The sequence below is a fragment of the Podarcis pityusensis genome (assembly GCF_964106645.2).
Source record: "Podarcis pityusensis genome assembly, chromosome: 1".
Taxonomy (NCBI): domain Eukaryota; kingdom Metazoa; phylum Chordata; class Lepidosauria; order Squamata; family Lacertidae; genus Podarcis; species Podarcis pityusensis.
This window is the reverse complement of record NC_138028.1, coordinates 79,446,624-79,465,014: the sequence shown is the minus strand read 5'-3', so window position 1 is coordinate 79,465,014 and position 18,391 is coordinate 79,446,624. Positions and strand designations below refer to the sequence as shown.

The 18,391-nt window shown below is 48.0% G+C and overlaps 1 long non-coding RNA gene across 2 annotated transcripts; it reads right to left on the bottom strand.

Moving 5' to 3' along the window:
- Positions 1-9,490: 9,490 nt before the first annotated feature.
- LOC308480868 lies at positions 9,491-16,844 on the bottom strand. Of its 2 annotated transcripts, XR_013988289.1 has the most exons (4): positions 16,766-16,844; positions 13,322-13,372; positions 12,499-12,917; positions 9,491-10,719 (listed from the first exon to the last, which is right to left on the bottom strand). It is a non-coding gene; the product is annotated as an uncharacterized lncRNA (long non-coding RNA). The 2 variants fall into 2 exon arrangements; XR_013988288.1 differs by having other exon boundaries at positions 12,499-13,372.
- Between the last annotated feature and the right edge of the window lie 1,547 nt (positions 16,845-18,391).

Sequence of the window (18,391 nt, the reverse complement as noted above, 5' to 3'; positions counted from 1 at the left end):
CCCCCTCGAAGCCCCCCCTTCCCCCCTCCCCTCCTTCAGGTGTGGGTACTGGGTGCTCCGTCGTTGTGGGGGTGAGTGCCGGATACAGTTCGTTCCCCGCGGCGTGCATCCAGCCGGATAAGTCCGGCTCGTTCTCCGTGCTCTCGCCGACCTCAATTTCCTCTGCTTCCATCTCTTTGCCGCCGTGCTCGAACCCAAGGTCCTCCCCCAACACGTCCATGTCCGTCTCTCCCCCGGTCTCCTCCGGGGACGTTGCCTGCCAAGGACCCCCCAGCCACTTCCTGCGCCACTGCTCCTCTGGTCGATCGTCCCACCAATAGGAACGGTCTGAGGCAGACCCCGAGGGTGATCCCTCCGGGGAACGTGTTTCTAGTGCCGGTTCCTCGTCCGAGGTGAACCCCTGGAATGTGCTGGCTGAAAATGTGGGTGTGAAAAGCCAGTCGTCGAAATACTCGGCTGGCATGGGCCTGTGTGGGAAAAGGGCATGAAACTCGTCCTTGAGAAGAGGTTCGTCCAAGGCATAGTCTGGCACCCAACTGTTGGCGCTGGCCGGGGTACCTTCTCTGGCGAGAAGATATTCTACTCCCTCTTCCCCCCATCTCGAGTCTAAAATCTCTGTGACTTCGTTGACGGGTTCCCGCCTTGGCGACCCCCCCCTTGTGGGCGTTTCCCTGAACGGGTCTGGTGCCGTGCCTGGCTCCTGAAATCTATGAGGTGCTTTGTAGGGCGTGAGCACTGATCTATGGAAAACTGGGTGCATTCTGGATCCCTCCGGCAGTGTCAACCGGAAGGCCACTGGATTGACCTGTGCCTCGACTTGGTAAGGTCCTAGCTGCTTATGCCCTAGCTTCTTCTTCGCTAACGATCTGGCCGGCACTGCCTGGGCTGCTAACCAAACCCAGTCTCCCACCTGTATGTCTTCCCCAACCCTTCTGTGCTTGTCAGCCTGCAGTTTGTATGCGTGCTTTGCTAGTTCTAACTGCCTCCGAAGCTGTTCGTGAACCTCCTGCAACTCTGATGCTAAGGCTTCCGCTGCCTGTGGCTCCCCCTCCCCCGCTCTCGCTAATCCCGGGAAGGTTCTGGGATGCCTCCCGTTGTTGGCGAAGAACGGTGTCACCCCCGTGGACACGTGCTTCGTGTTGTTGTAGGCGAACTCAGCGAGCGGCAGGTAGTCCACCCATGTTGCCGGCTGCTGATTTGCGTAGCATCGCAGGTACTGCTGCATGATGGCGTTGACTCGCTCCGCTTGTCCGTTCGTCTGCGGGTGTCTCGCCGACGCTAGGTTGATCTTGACGTTCAGGAAACCCATCAGCTTCTGCCAGAAGTTCGAGATGAACTGTCGCCCCCGGTCGGACAGGATAGACCGTGGCAGACCGTGAACCCTGAACACGTGGTCTATGAACAGTTTGGCGGTCTGTTCCGCCGTGGCCACCTTCGCGCACGGAATGAAGTGGGCCATTTTGGTGAACATGTCCACCACCACTAGCACTGCCGTCTTGCCCCTCGAGCTGGGTAGATCCGTGACAAAGTCCAGGGCCACCCTCTCCCACGGTTCGAGCGGTGTCTGCAGCGGTTCGAGCAGTCCCGCCGGCGGTTTGTGCACTGACTTGGCCCTTTGGCAGGTGTCGCACCTCGAGACGTAATCCGCGACTTCCCCCCGCATCTTGGGCCACCAAAAATCTCTGGCTACTAATTCTACCGTCTTCTCTTTGCCAAAGTGCCCGGCGGTGGGTGCGTCGTGCAACTGCTGCAGTACTTTCGCGCGGAGGTCGTCTCCCGGTACGTAGAGGGCCCCTCTGCGGATGAGCAATCCGTCGCGTATCTGGAACTCGTCGTCCTCCGCCGTGCCCCTTTGCACCTCCTCCATCTTGGCTTGTGCGAAGGGGTCCTCCTGCAGTGCTCGACGTACAGCATCCAGGTCCACGGTTGCTGAAGCGCACGCCCACGCTTTCGGTGCGAAAATGTGCTTGGCCGTTGCTGGTGCCGCCTCCTCGAGGTATTGCGGCTTTCTGGACAGTGCATCCGCCATGATGTTGTTGTCGCCTGGGATGTACTCTATCCTGAAGTCGAAATCCGCAAAGAACTCCGCCCATCGTATGTGCCTCTGGTTCAGGAACCTTGCCGTGCGCCAGTACTCCAGGTTTTTATGGTCCGTGCGGACCTGCACTGTGTGTTTGGCTCCAATGAGGAAGTGCCGCCACGCCTTGAATGCTGCATGAATGGCCAGCAACTCCCTGTCCCAGATGGTGTAGTTCTGCTCTGACTTGCTGAGCTTCCTGGAGTAGAAGGCACACGGTCTCCAGTCCCCATGCGGGTCTTGCTGCAACAGTACTGCTCCTACGGCTCTGTCTGAGGCGTCCGTTTCAACCCTCATCGGTCTGCTGGGATTCACATGCAGTAGCTGCTCTTCGGACGAGAAGAGACGCTTGAGTTTCTGAAAGGACTGCTCCGCTTGCTCCGTCCAGATGAACTTCTTCTTCTTGGAGCTGAGCGTGTCGGTAATGGCCGCCGTCTGCATCGCGAACCCCTTGATGAACTTGCGGTAAAAGTTGGCGAAACCGACAAACCGCTGGACCTCCTTCCGATTGCGCGGGCTCTTCCAGTCCAACACTGAGCGAACCTTGGCGCTGTCCATGGCGAGCCCCTTGTCCGACAACTTGTAGCCCAGGAAATCTACCTCCTTCATGTCGAACTGGCACTTCTCCAGCTTGGCGTACAGCCTGTGCTCCTGCAGTCTCTGCAGAACTTCCTTGACGTCTCCCTCGTGGGTCTCCTCTGATTCTGAAAATATCAGGATGTCGTCCAGGAAGCAGACGCATTTCTTGTAGAGGAGACCCGCCAATACGTGATGCATGAAGGCTTGAAAACAGTGGGAGCCATTTTGTAATCCAAAGGGCATAACTCTGTATTCATAGGTGCCCAGGGGCGTGAACATGGCAGTCTTCCATTCGTCGCCCTCCCGTATGCGAATCAGGTTGTACGCCCCTCGCAGATCCAACTTTGTGAAAACGCGTCCTTTCCTCACCGTTGCGAGCAGGTCATCTATCTTGGGCATGGGAAAGGCTGTGGGCTTGGTTTTCGAGTTCAAAATTCTATAGTCCACCACAAGCCTTTTTTGGGGCGTGTCCTTCTTCTTCACAAAGAATACAGGACTGCCCCCCACTGCCTTCGACTCCTGGATGAAACCGCGCTTCAAGTTGAGGTCTATGAACTCCCTGAGTTCCTGCAGCTCGTCTTCAGACATGGAATACAGTTTCCCGGTTGGCAGCGTCGCCCCTGGCAGGAGGTCAATCTTGCAGTCATAGGACCTGTGGGGAGGCAGCTTGTCCGCTTCCTTCTCGCAGAAAACCTCCAAAAACGCTGCGTACTTGAGTGGCACTGCTTGCAGCGTGCCTAATTGTAGCTGCGGGTCATCCTCTTCCCCTTCCGGGCTAGGCAGAATGCAATGTTCCGCACAGTATGAGGAGCCGAAGGTCAGTTGTCGCTGGTACCACGCCAATGCTGGGCTGTGCCTGTGCAGCCAACTCATGCCTAATACTATAGGCGTGTCCGACAGTTGGGTGACATTGAAGCTGATGACTTCTCGGTGATTCCCAATTTGCATCACCATCGGAGGCGTTTGCTGCACCACCTGCCCCCCCAGCAATTCCCTGCCATCCACCGTGACAACCTTCAGAGGCAGCGTGGCTGGCAGGAGTGCTATGTTGTGCTCTTGAATGAAATCCAGTCCTATGAAGTCTGCGTTACTACCAGAGTCAATGGTAATCGGCACTTCCATAGTGAGTCCATTGGGTAGTTGGAGCGATGCTGTGAGCTGCACCACTGGTTTGGGCGGGAGGGGGTCTGTGGGCTGCAAAATCTCTGGGGACGGCTTCATTGACTTGTCTGGCTGGGCCCCAGTGCCTCTTCCTCCAACCAGACTCTGTCGTTTCCCTGCTGTGGTTCTCTCTGCTGAGTTGCGTCTGTTACTGTTGCTGAGGCTGCAGTGTGCTTGTGGAGCCTCTGGGGACACTCTTTCGCCATGTGCTGAGCACTGTCGCAGATGTAGCACTTCCTGTTCCCTCTAGGAGGCTTCGCTTTGACTGCTCCCGGTGTTAGGGCTCTGGTTGCTGACTGAGCCCTGGCGCCTCCAATCTCCATCGGTTCCTCTCCCCCTCCTTGCGGAGGTGTGGATTGCGCACGCGCTGCATCCTTGGGAAAGAGGGGAGGTGCTCTCACTGGCGTACGTCCCCAACGTCCTTCTTCTCTGTTCCATGGACGTTCTTCCAGACGCACCCCAATTTGCAGCGCCCGCCGGACAACCTCCTGAGTGCTCTTTGGTCTCTCCCCCCTTGCAATCTCATCTTTCACATTTGCATTCAAGCCTTCCCAAAAAAGGTCTCTGGCTGGGGCAGAATCCTTCTCCCATCCCAGCGCATGGACTAATGCAAAAAAGCGGGAATGGTACTGCCTTACACTGGCTCTGCCTTGTTTGAGCCCATGTATGTCTTTTCTGGCGATATCAATGTCTATATTTGATAAAAAACACGAATCCATCGCTTTAATGAATGCATCCGCATTTTGGAGCGCCGGATCCTTATCTCTCCACAGATTGCGCAGCCACGCTTTAGCTTCCCCATGCAAATGGGACAAGATAAACCCCACCTTCTCTTGCTCATCTCTAAAGTCTTTATCCAGCAGTTCCAGCGCAAACAGCACGTCTGCTCGGAAGTTAGGGTACTGCTGCAAATTCCCATCGAAATGAGATACCAGGCTGCCTCCTCTTTTCCCCAGCCCAATCCCCTCTGATTTGGGTCCCGGTTGCCCCTGCTTAGCAAGCACTTCCAACCTGGCTTGGAGATCCCTGCAGGCGGCAGCCGCTTCCTCTTCCCTTTTCCTGGATGCGAGTACCTCCGCGTTGAGTTGTGTCACTGCATCTTGCAGGGCTGCTAGTTGCTGTTCTGTAGTCATCTTGCCTGACTTTTGTGAGCTCGCGAAGCACCAATCTTCTTCCCTCGCTGCGTCCACTCACGTTACGAGGTTTTTGGTGCAAAACTTTTTGTGATGGAGCTTACTGTCAGAGCTGGCTCCAGGTCCCAGCTCACAGAGGACCAACGCTAGCCGGCAGTAATGTACAAAAGTCTTTATTGAAGTACAGTTTCCATTTTCAAGCCGCAGCGCCCCAGCTCTACGTCTAGGGGTTAGATCGGCGAAGCTCCATCTGAGTCTCCGCCCCCTGTACACCAGTTTAAGATTCTAGCCTTACTCCACCTCTTCCGTCTCTCCTTTCTCCTCTGGGTCCTGCTACCCCCCGGGGTCCCTTCCTTCCTGGATTCTTCTGACGCTGACGTTGACCCCCCCTGACTCCTCCCCCTCTTTTCGGCAGGCTTTGGGACCTGGCTCCCTATCCGGGCTGCCAACTGCGCCGCCCTCCTGTACATTTGAACTTGGCGCGCGCGCCCAGCCTTCAACCTTCCTCTCGACCGTTTCCTCGCTCCCCGATGGAGGCGTGGCCATTCCTGACTCATGTCCTCCCACTGGCAGTGCGCCGCCTGATCCCGATGCCTGGGACTCCTCCCCCCTACTGCACTCTGGTGTGGACGCTGGTCCTGATTTCCAACTGCTGCTCTCTGAGTCCCCTCTGGCCCCTTCTTCCTGGGGTGTCCCCCTAGGCACCCCCCTTGCTCTGACCATGGGAGCCCCTTTCTGTGAATCTTCCGATTCGCTGGAAAGACTCAGAGACCTCGGACCGCTGTCATCACTAACATTTCCTTCGGACTCCTCCCCCTCGCTCTCTATTTCCTCCCTTTCCTGTGCCTCTGCTCCTGAACCCCTGACAGTAACATTGCACTTTTAACTGGAACAATTTTTATTGGTTTGTGTGTTGGCTTTCACCTTTCACAAAGCCATTTGTTTGTTAGATTGGTTAGAATCTATCAATTAAGTTAAACTAGCACACTTCAATGGAGCTGATTTGGTCATGCTGAAGTCAATTTATGCATCTGGTATAATCTAGAACCTAGATGTTTGAATCTAAGGGCTGGTTCACATAGACCAGCATCACCGATTTAACACAACAGCCTGAACTTTTAACAATGTCGGTTATGCAATGCTTATCAATTTACAGTAGTCAGATCATATGTTGCCAATCAAGTGCATAGAAATAGGTGATGTTCTTGCATGTGTGAATCAGCCCTTACTCCTGCTGTTCAAATGTTTAAAGATCTCAGAGGCAAATAATAAAACAATGCACATGCAAATGGAATCACCCGCTGTCATGGAGGCTGCAGAAGATCTCTGTTACTCTCATTCAGTCCAAGGGTAGTTGGAGAGAGGTATGAATTCTGGTAGGGGTGCGGGTGGCGCTGTGGTCTAAACCACAGAGCATGGGGCTTGCCAATCAGAAGGTCGGTGGTTTGAATTGCTGCGACGGGGTGAGCTCCTGTTGTTTGGTCCCAGCTCCTGCCCACCTAGCAGTTCGAAAGCACATCAAGTGCAAGTAGATAAATCGGTACCGCTCCAGCGGGAAGGTAAACGGCGTTTCCGTGCCTTCTCTGGTTCGCCAGAAGCAGCTTAGTTAAGCTGGCCACATGACCCGGAAGCTGTCTGCAGACAAAAACCGGCTCGCTCGGCCTATAGAGCGAGATGAGCGCCGCAACCCCAGAGTTGTCTGCGACTGGACCTAATGGTCAGGGGTACCTTTACCTTTACCTATGACTTATGGTTAAAATGCTGAGGATTGTGCTCCATCCTTAAAGCCCATGGGAGAAAGAATACAATGTTTTCCAGCTACAAGAAACTATAGCTTGACAGGTTTTTAAAATTCAGAGTCCAAGATTAAGCAGTGCTAGGGGTACACTCTTGGCATGATTTTATTTTTATTTTTTATTTTATTTTTTGTACAACAGCTTTGCTGGGTGTCTTAGAACTCTTTCTTCTGTCTGATTTATTTTCTCAGCATGACATGAATTCATTCTGGCTGCAAACAGAAAACATGTTTTAACGACTCAGTTCAGTGATGCTATCTAAATGAAAAGAAGCCTATTTCTGTTGGGATAAGCGGGGGGCATATGGAACTGAAATCCTTACTGGGAGGAAAGACTGACAGCAATCTATTGCCCTAGCACACATCTAGTTGGGGTTCAAGAAGCTAATGCTTAGTTACTGAATGCTAAGAAAATAATGGGCTTTGAGCTATACAGACCCAAGCCCGAAAGCTAAGAACATACTGCCCATTGTTAATTTCATAAAAGCCAGTGGTAGTGGGCGTTACTAATTATTTCCACGTATATAGTGTTCAGGGTGTTTTAGGTAACATTATCTCAGTCATCCTGATAATAATTTTGTTAGGTAGACCAGTATCCTCCCATGGTACAGGTGGGCATCTGAGACTAAGAGAGAGTAAAGACTGTAATCCAATGCACACTTATTGGGGAGTAAATCTCATTTAAATCACTGGGATTTGCTTCAGAGTAAGCATGGATAGAGTTGGGCTGTGACTGGCTTAAAGCTTCCTGGTTAAGTAGGAATGGAGAAGAATTTTGGAAATGGGGTTGTGAAATTAACTCAGACAGGATTTCCCTGAACCATCCCAAGCCAAGCTATCCTCATACTTTTAAAGATGGCCTCCGCTTGTGATTACCTAATGCCAGCCCTCTCGTCTACCAGCCTTTCTCTTCTCCTTCATCCCATCTTTCCTACATTTCCAAACAGGTGGGCTGGTGACTAGAGGAAGGAAACCCCCTGAGCTTTTTCTGGGAATTCTCCAAAAAGGCTAACAAAAGACCCAGAAACAGTTTAATTAAGATGAAAATGTTTTGCCCAACACTGCATCTCAGCTACTGTCTACATTAAATGAGAATTAAAAGGGGTTGGGGTGGCAGAGTTGAGCTCCAGTTTGACTGGATAATCAAACTGAGATAACTCTGCCTAATCCTAAAGCCTTTAATGAACTGTATCTCTCTCTCTCTCTCTCTCTCTCTCTCACACACACACACACACACACACACCCCATTTGCTTAATATTGTCCTATTTATGGTTTTGTTAATGGCCTTTAAAAAGCATGGCCAGTGGCTACTAACAGAGCAGAACGGCATAAACCGCCAGAGAATGCTCTCTTAAGAATCACACACAGTCTAATATCATTGACCTTAGCGACTTAGAAGAAGGCCAGAACATTTAGATAATTAGAAGTCAAAATGAATGAGGGTACAGCTTAATTAAGAGTTATTCTGACACAGGGAATCTCACAAGAAAATCTGGCTAATCAGGAACTGCAGATAATCATAGTTCAGGTTGGGAGAAACTGCTGCATTAGAATAATTACAAAGATTTATGAGATACATGCTGTGCTGCAATAACAGATAATGGCATTAATAAGATATTTCATTATACCCCCTGTACATCATTTAATTACATGGTGACAGTTTGTCTCGAGGAACTCCCCCCGGCCATTGCATCTTAAAAGCTAGTAATAATAAAATCAATCTCTGTCCTGAAAAAAACATTATTGACTAGGATTGGAATAGTATTATGACTACTGGTGCATCACGGTTCATGCCTGAATACAATTTCTTTGACTCATCTGCTTTGTGACAAGTGGTTCTCTCCCTGTCTACAGGATAGATATCTATCTACAGGCCTTTTTTTTGGGGGGGGGGGAATGTATAGAACCACTTTGTTGAGGATCATGGTTTCTGAGGTGAGTCCCTATTTCAGGAATTTTTACTGTTGGAACAGACATAATTTTCTTGTTACTTTTCTGTAGACCTCAGAAACTTTCCATGTTAGTTTCTACAAACAAACAAACAAACAAACAAACAAACAAACAAACAAACAAACAAACCACCTCTGATATTATTCAATCAGGTTAAATTTAATCGTACAAAATGGATGTGACCTTATTCGGAGACATAAAGCCAGCTCCACGCCTGGAGCCAAGACATTGCTGCAAATCATTTACCACTTTCCACTTCTTAGACCTCACCTCCCAGCTCCCTCCAAATCATATTTCTCACTTTACCAACCCCTTTCCCCAAATAACCTGGATTTGCCATTTTCTTTATGGTATCAGTCAGCCCAGCGGCATAGCGTGGGTTGTCAGCACCTGGGGCAAGGCAAGTAATTTGCGCCCCCTAACCCGGGGCAAGGCAAGTAATTTGCGCCCCCTAACCCCTAACCTGCCGCCGCTGCCAGCTTCTTCTTGCTGCTGCCTGGGCTGGTCTGGTGTGGTTCTCTCCCGCGCTCAGCGCTGCGCTGGGCAGCCACTGCACTGTCCCTCCCCCAGATAGTCCCTCGCTCTCTCTCCGCACCGCACGCCTGGCACCCACCCCCTCCACAGTGGGCGGCGACCCAGCGGCTCAGATCGGATTCGCACAGCCAGCACTGCAGTGAGAGAGAGTGAGTGAGCCAGGTAGGGGCAGAGAGCTGCGAGTGCGAGCGCGCCCCCCCCAGATGTTGCGCCCGGTGCGGCCGGCCCCCCCTGCACCCCCCACGCTACACCACTGAGTCAGCCTCTAAGATGGGGTTTGGAAATATGCAGTTCACAGAAACATGACTTATTTGTACAGCACCAGCCTCTTGGTAGAATCCTATTTCTTTCTAAGCAACAGGAAATATAAAATGAAAAAAACAATTAGACCATGATGGTGATATGTCTGGATACAGTTTTCAAGCTGCTTTTTTTCCAAATCTGAAGATTTCTATGCATGTCCCATTATTTTGAGAGCTCCTATTAATTTTTCTAAGATGCATTTATTTGCTTATTGATTGATTGCTGTAAATATATAAGCTGACCTTTGGCATAATGCTTCTAGGCTGACAAACATTTAAAATTATAAAAACACATGTAAAGACCAGGCACAAAGCAAATCAATAAAGCTGCAGCCACCACCAGCCAATAATGTAAAATCCATCAGAACCCATCAGACACAACTAAAAGCAACTACACAACATGCTGGAATGCTGGGGGAGAAGAAGGCATTTGTTTGGCATTTAAAGAATATCAAACACCCCATCAACACTATACATTTAAACTCGTATTGTAACATTATAAGTCATGGCTTCCCCCAAGGAATTTGCTTCTCCACCCTGCCACCCCCACAGCATGCTCTCCAAATCCCCAATCCTTCAGAGCAGATTTGGAAGAAGGAACACAGAAGAGAAGTTCTGTTGCACAAACAGAAACCCTTGCATTAAGCTACCTCTCCAGTTGCAAACGGTCCATGATATATTAACTCCATCTTGTTTTCAGCAAGTTGTTTTGTCCCATGTGAACCAATCTTCTATTACCACTAATTTTTAAGCATAATAATATAGTAGTTTAAAAACCAGTAATCCAATCCCGCCATGGCATTTAGAAATGAACAAAGCTTTTTCAGTCAGTCTTGGTTCTCCATTCCAAATTTTCCAAATGGTTTCCTGCCACCACTCTAAAATTATTCAGTCAGGCCTCTACAATCGTGTCTATTCATACAGAGAAACAATATTTTTTGGTATACATCCATATTGGTCAAAACAAATTTCCCCCCAACCATGATAATGGAAGATTTGCCCAATTATCTTTCATAGCACTTCCTAGGAATTTCTGGTGTTTATCGCAAGAGCTGAGTCATCAGCATAATGTTGCATTTTCAAGCCTTGTTTTCTGTAAGTTGGGGTGGGCAACTTTTTGCCTCCATGGGCCAGATCCTTATCAGGATCAGTCTTGTGGGCCAAATGTAACAGGTCGGTGGGAAGGCCTGACATCGAGGACTTCCGGGTTGGCGCCATCGCCGAATGGCGGACTCCCTCCGAGCTCCGGAGGGAGTCGGCTCGGCAGGGGCTGGGTCCTACCGCGCCGGCGACGCGGGGACCCTTAAAAACCACGGGCACGGGGCCCGTGGACATGGGGACTCGGCTGGTACCGTCAGCGCCCTCCCGACTCGTGAAGGAGCCTTTTTAAAGGCTACGGATCGGGTGCCGGGGAGTGGCGTGGTACTTTGAGTCTATCGCTTCCCCTGCCGAGTGCAGCCGCATGCCATTCGTCGGAGAGCGCTGGCTTCTTCCATTTGAAATTCGGACATTTAACAAAAACCCGTGAGTAATTGGGTAACCGGGTACAAAAGGAGAAAAAAAAAAAAGGATTTTTTTTTTTTTTCGAATTCGGCACGAGCGGGGGGGATCTAAAAAGGAAGTCAGTCCCCTCCCTGATTGTAAACATGCTAAAACAAGGACTGAGAAACCAAGATCAATTTAGAAGTTTATTCCTGACTAAAAATACCAAATTCCACGATGGAATCATTACAAGAATTGTGCTGGAGGAGAGTCGAGGGTGAGAGGGAAAAGGCAACCCCCCCCCTGGGAACCGGGGCGATTCAGAGAACCTGGCGGAGAGAGATGGAGAGTTTGACAGCTGTCAAAGTAGCTGTCAAATCTTGAGAATATAAAGAGGACTTTGCTACAAGTATTTTGCTGGTTAAATTTTGATACAATTGGATATAAATATGGATACAAAATGTCGGGTGGAAAAAGAAACAACAACTTGACTTTTGGATGAGAGGACACAAAGTTATTGCAATCCCTCTAGAGGGGCCTTGGGACATTACAAGTGGCGTATGTGGAAAACTACTCTGGGATGTGTACTACTGGTCATAGCTCCTGGGAAAGTAGCAAAACTGAAATATTGTTTTGTCTACAGAGGTGACAACACAATAGAATTTTTCTATTTAAGCAAGCTCCTGAATAACAAACCTCTGTAGAGATACTAGATTTCAGAATAAGAATGGTTTTGCAGCTGAACAAGACAGAAACCTGAGAAAGTAAGAAGGTAAGAAACAAAAGAGTGAAGGACCAACTACGCCACGGCAAGAACAATAGGAGGAGCAACAATGACCAAGGGAAATTAAAGACCTCGATTAGACTGGATTTTTGAAATTAAACATTATCAAAACAAGTAAAGTTAAAGAAAACCGGCAAGATGGATTGAGGAAAATTTGGCTGTGGACTTGAGACCTCCAGGCCGACAACATACAGACTGATGGACATAGGGAATCTAAACCGGGGAAGGGAGGGGGAATTCCAGAATCCAAAGGCTATGTAATCAGCTTCTGGAACCTTCTTCTATTTTCTATCTTTTATTTTTTATTTTCTTTATATAACTTTGGTATTTTGATTTAATATGTTTTGGGGGGAAAAAAAGGGGGAATTCGTGGAAGGAAACGGGGTAGATTTTGGGGGAAAAAATCTTTGTTCTATTTTGTTAAAGGTGAGGAGTGATGTTAAGATTGCAACTTAAATTGGCTCTTAGGCATAACATATTAGGTTAAATTGGGAATGAGAACTTGTGGAACCAACGTAGGGAAAGGGGAATACAGTCGGGAGGGGAAGGAGGGAGTCCCAGAAAGAAGGTTATGAAAATAAGGGTTTAAAATTGGTCTCTTTTCTTTCTTTCTTTTCTTTATCTTTTCTATCTTCTTTATTCTGTTATTATTGGAAATTTTAATAAATATGATTATAAAAAAAAAAAAAAAAGGGAAGGCCTGACATCATGTGCAAGGTGCTTTGAAGTCCCTAAGCTGGTACTTCAAAGCACCTTGTAAGGCTAAATGCAAACTCCTTGGTAACAGCATACCCTCACAGTCTTCGCTTCTTCGCCCCACAGAAATGCCCTTTCATTTGACCTTTTTAAAGTATTTTTATTAAATTTAGCCCTATAACCCAAATAACAAAATAGAACTTCATGACATAAAAACCAAACCAAGGATGCCATGAGATATTACATTAATAAGAAAAAATAATAATTAAGAACCACCTTGAATTGAGCATGAAGTCAATTCAAGCACTTGAGTACTGGCTCTGTCTCCAGCAATCCACCCGCTCTCTGCTCCAAACCATCGCCAGTTGGCACTACAGTAGTCTAGCCTTGAGGTTATGAATCCATGAGTGATGGTCGCTATATCTGAACATGAAAGAAAATATGTCAGCACTGCTGGGGATTTTTCTCTTTGTAGATAAGAAACTGGAGTTGGTAACCTGATAGATTGCATGCAAGTTTCACATACCGAAGAGATGAGGTTACATATTTGCTCAAACCTGTAAATTAAGATCTGCAGTGATATACAGCTGCTTTGAGTTGTTCCCAATGACAGTACAAGGAAAACAGCTGGGAAGTATGTAAACTACAAGTGGTTCGAAAATGACTTGCAAGTTGTTTGGGGTCATCGCTATTTATAATACTCAAAATATAACCAGTCTTCATATTGTGTTTGGGAAAACAGTCAGCTGATGGAATACAAGGAAATAACAGTTATATGAATGTGTTAGACAAAATGTTAATAAAAATGCATCAATAGCCATAGCTACCTCACTGGGAGTGGAATTCAGGACTCTCTTGTCTTCTCTGTTTTTCTGATTCTGAAAATGAGCAGGATAAATTTATAAGTTCTAATAGGCTGCCTTTGTTGTAACCTCTTGGGGCTAGCAAGGATATTTCCCACTCCTACAAATGCTGGTGGGATTCTTTCCCCTTTTATTGGCAGCATCAGAACAAGCTGCATATGGAGATAGGACAGAGCCAGTGTGTGTTATAGAAGAATACCTGATATAAGGCATTATAAAGCATTATGTGGTAGAATACAGGCAATGACCAATTTACATGGGTTCAGTATGTGTGTGGCAATGGACGTGCACATCGTGGCGACCCAGAAGTGGCTGGAAAATGGGGAACAATGGGCTTATGCGTGCTCTGCTGTCGCATGTGATGACCTCGAGACTGAAAGGCCAGTCCCCTGTGTTACTGGAGGAATCACCAATCTGGATGCATTCCCTGATTGGAAAGAGGGAAGTCCAGAGCAGTGACTATCTCATTGACACAACAGACAGCCCTCACAGGGGTGGTCAAAAGCAGATCATCAATTTTCTCAGCAAAAGTGAGCTAACGCTCCAATCAGTCCTGATGAAGCAGATTTACCTCCTGCAGCAGATACTGACTGGATGGTGGCAAGACCAGAATGGTAAAGCATGCAGAGATGCCACAGGCAGCTTCCCTTGTGGGTAGACATGTTAATAATGCAGTTTAAGCTAGTGTGTTGTCATGGTCAGAGTGCTGCACTAAGGGCAGGGAGATCCAGCTTCAAATTCCCACTGCCCCATGAAGATCACTTGAGCCAGTCAGCATCTCTCATCACAATCTAGCTAACAGGATTGTTATAAGGAAAAAATGGAGGAGGTGGGGACTATGTACACTACTCTGGGGTCATTGGAAAAAGTCATAAAGAAAGAAACACGTTTTCACAATGCACAGGGATGAGGAACCTGTGGCACTTCAGTTGTTGCTGGACTACAAATCCATTCATCTCTGACCATTGACCATGCTAGCTGGGGCTGATGGGAGCTGGAGTCCAACAACATCTGGAGGGCCACAGCATCCCCACCCCTGTATGACTAGTTCCCTCTTGGTATACAATCTGAAAATGGCTATACTTGCCCCACCAATTCTGACATTCTCTGCTCTAACCCTCCTCTAACGCTCCTGCCTCCATAGAACTATACAGGCTATGATGTCAGCAAAGGAAGCAATTGTCTGAATTCTAAACCCAGGGTTTTTAGTCCATTTGTGTGTGCGCATGGCACATCCCTGGCTGCCAGAATTTGAAGATGAATTGAACTCTGCTTTGGCTTCCTGCTGCCTTTTAGGGGGATAGTAAAAAACAAATATGTGCACATTATTAAACACCCGGTGCAAAGTTGGAGAGGGTGTGTGTGTGTGTATGGAGCAAGAGGAGGAAAATGTTGCAGTCAGTTTCTGGAGCAAGGTTGCTAAAAGAAATAAGCAGTGCTGCTTTGTAAACAGAATCCATGTTGCACCGTTACAGCCATGCTGTGCTTCATAACCTTACATGGCAAAAGAAAGGCTACATTACAGAAAAGAAAAGAAAAAAACCCTTGGAGGTAGAATTATGAAACTCTGGGAGTCAGTTTCATTTCTAAATGTCATGCTGTTGTGGTTCTCAGCCCAGTCTGTTCAGTGTCTGCTTTATTCACATTGTCCTTTGTATGGCAAAAGGATCCGCTGCCCACAAGAAATGTAATACCCCCCCCCCCCCATGTATTGGAATGATTGGAGGGCACCTGAAATGTTTAGATAAATCCTAAGGTTGCCTAAACAAGAGTGCTGCTTGAATAGGGTTACAGAGACGGGAGGAATGCAAGCTCAATGCAGATAACTGGGATCAAAAGTAAAATAAATAAATAAATTCAGGAACCCTGGGAGGCAGTCTCTTGGATACCAGTGGCACAAAAGGGATCTTTGTAGGAGGGAGTCCTTTTCAGTTACAATAGACCAGGCTAGGCGGGCAACAATCTTTTTGTTTAAAAAACAGAGACTAGAAGCTCAATTTACAACGTGTTTAAGATGGAGTCTTGAAGGCTGCAATCCCAAGTGAAGCAAAACTCTTGCTAAAGACTCACTTCTGAATAAATGTGCCTAGGGTTGGTATCACATGTCTTGTGCCTCACTTGCCCAAGATCTGAATGCCTGCCCCCAGCTTGACACATCACTCCTCAGAAAATAACAAAGTCCCTGATTTTATTTATAAAGGCCTGTAGAGGTACTGCAGCTTAAGGAACCAGACCGGGAAAGGGGAAAGATTGTGGGCAGTGGAGGAAATGGCAGGAGTGGGGAAGAAAGTGTGATGAACATTCATTTGTAATGTTTTGGAATCCGGAGTTGTAGATAGCAGGGCTGGGGAGCCTTTTGGGTACAGCATTAATCTAATATTGACCAGCTGGCTACAACTAAAAATGCACCTGTGATTTCTTTCATAGGCACACTCTCTCCAACAAAGAATTTGCTGAGAGGCTACATATATGGTTAACCAAGCAGGTGGTGCCTGGCTGGGGGATGATTTATTGAGGAAGTAGAAGTTGGCACTTGCTGCTCTCAGGTTCTTCTCCTGAAGTGTGATGCCTTATGCAAGGCTGGGGGGGGGGGATCTGTTGCCTTCCAGATGTTGCTGGGCCACAAAACTCCCATAATCCCTGAGCACTGGCCATGCTGACCAGAGCAGGTGGGAGGGAGTCCAGCAAATATCTGGAGCGTCACAGATTTCCCACCCTGCTTTAAAAAATGGCACTACTGGACTGAACCAAGACAAGCTTAAGAGAACAAAATGCAAGATCGAAATGTGGCTGATGGGCTTTGTTTAACTTGGTGGTTCACAAATCGTGCAAGTTTGCCCTGAAATGTATTTAGGAACTCACAGATCTGATCACTGGTGAAATCTCTGTGTTATGCTCCTTATGGGTATGCAGAAGCACGGAACAGGCTTGCATCTCCCATCACCAGGGAAAAAACCACCCAAATCAGTCTTGCCAGTTCTTTTACAAATCCTCAGTGGAGAAAATATGTTCAGACTTTGGATGCAAATTTATTGTAGTCCCCTTTCTCTTTCTTAGGAAGTTCTGTTGGAAACAGACTGCTGGAAACATTTATTCAGGTTCTACTTGGGAAAAAAGCCTTGCATTTCCTCCCTAGGCTTTGTGATTTATCTCCTGCATTTCAAGGCAAATTTGCATAACACTCACTGAACTCCCATCTTCAGAGATGCTGGTTTCCCTCTAGGTCCAAGGAAGACAAAGCAGCATTTGATGTTTCCTTCTTCACAAGTTGGGAGGATCAGCAGTATTGGACTGAGGGGGTAAGCTCTCTGAACTAATTTTAAATTCATCAGTCAGCAAGAAGCAAGCTTGTTCTGTTTCAGCCTACTAGGGCTCAGCCTATAGGATGCAGGGGAAGTTTTGAGTTACCTTAAGTCTTAGTCAAGTAAGGACACTTTGGATGATACTGCTGATATATGCAGCGCTTTCCATCTCTTCCAGGTAAAGAAGAAGAAGAAGAAGAGTTTGGATTTGATATCCCGCCTTTCACTCCCTTTAAGGAGTCTCAAAGCGGCTAACATTCTCCTTTCCCTTCCTCCCCCACAAGAAACACTCTGTGAGGTGAGTGGGGCTGAGAGACTTCAAAGAAGTGTGACTGGCCCAAGGTCACCCAGCAGCTGCATGTGGAGGAGCGGAGACGCGAACCCGGTTCCCCAGATTACGAGACTACCGCTCTTAACCACTACACCACACTGGCTGTCAAATTCTCCTCCAGCAAACCTCCTGCAAAGAAAAGCAGAAATTTGACATCTGAAGTTTTCCTGCATCTGCATGCTGGAACAGCTTCACCTGATTTAATTTCTGTTTGTCATATAGCCATTAAAGGAACAAGAGTCCAACAAGGAGGAAAGCTTCACAGGTTCTGTTTGAATGACCATTTTGCCATTTGCTGGCCATGGGAAATCTGGCAACATACAACTTCTAACCTATGGTCTATTGGTCAGCCCATGTTCTGTCACATACAGGGCTCAGGTTTGGGCATTCCACTGCAGACTCTCAATACTGATGTTAGTTATGGCATTCCAGATGCTAAATCCAGGATTGCCTGGAAGTTAGCATAGTTTTGGGTGTCTCCTAGGGAGAGGTAGCATCCATCAGTGGTAGCATGTTTGCTGTGGGATGCCCTCCTAAGAGAGGTTTGCCCGGCAGCCAATTTTTACTCTCTTTTTTTGGCACCAGGTGAACTCTCTCTCCAGCTCTCTCTTTAATTCTCCCAGGCTTTCAAGATGTGCTTCCAGGGCTAATGGAATGTGTGCAAGTGACCATGTGAAAAAGGGTGTTTGTTGGACACTGACACATACCTGAGGAACATGTATCTGGGAAAGAGAAATGTGCAAACCTTTACCATGAGTGTCTCCAAGACCCTCAAAAGAAAGCCAACAATATGGATTCCAGAGCCCAGTCTGCACTTTTTGCATTCAGATTCCCTCAAACCTCCTATCATTCTTCTGCCAATTTAGGATAACACTTCATACATCTGATGGTATGCTTATACACCACAGAGATCATCAACTTTTTCAGACCCCTGGACACATTTGCAAATGGGAAAAACTGCACTGGGCGCTACACACACAGCACGACCTATTATATTAGCTACAATAAAATTATTCAAGCCTAATCAAAGTGAGGAGGAGGGAACGATGCGGGCATCACGGAAAGCCCTGTGGGCACTTGTGCGCCCATGGGCGCCGCACACGGACCAGTCTCTAAGGGGCCACAATACTCTGTTATTGTTTTGGCTGCAATTGACCTACCACCACCCCTCTGGAAACCATTCAGTCAAATACGCAAGAGCGAGGCGCGCTGGCAGCTGCTGCTGGTGCCCAGAGATGGGCTGTGAGAGCAGAGCAGCTCCCTTCGCCGATGATGATGATGATGATGTCACGGCCGGAGTCCTTCCTCAGCTGCCCTGCCTGTGACCCTGGAGGGAGCAGGAGAGATCCGGCCGGCAGCCCCTCCGTTTCCTCCTGCCCGGGGCGGGAGTGCGGCCAGGGC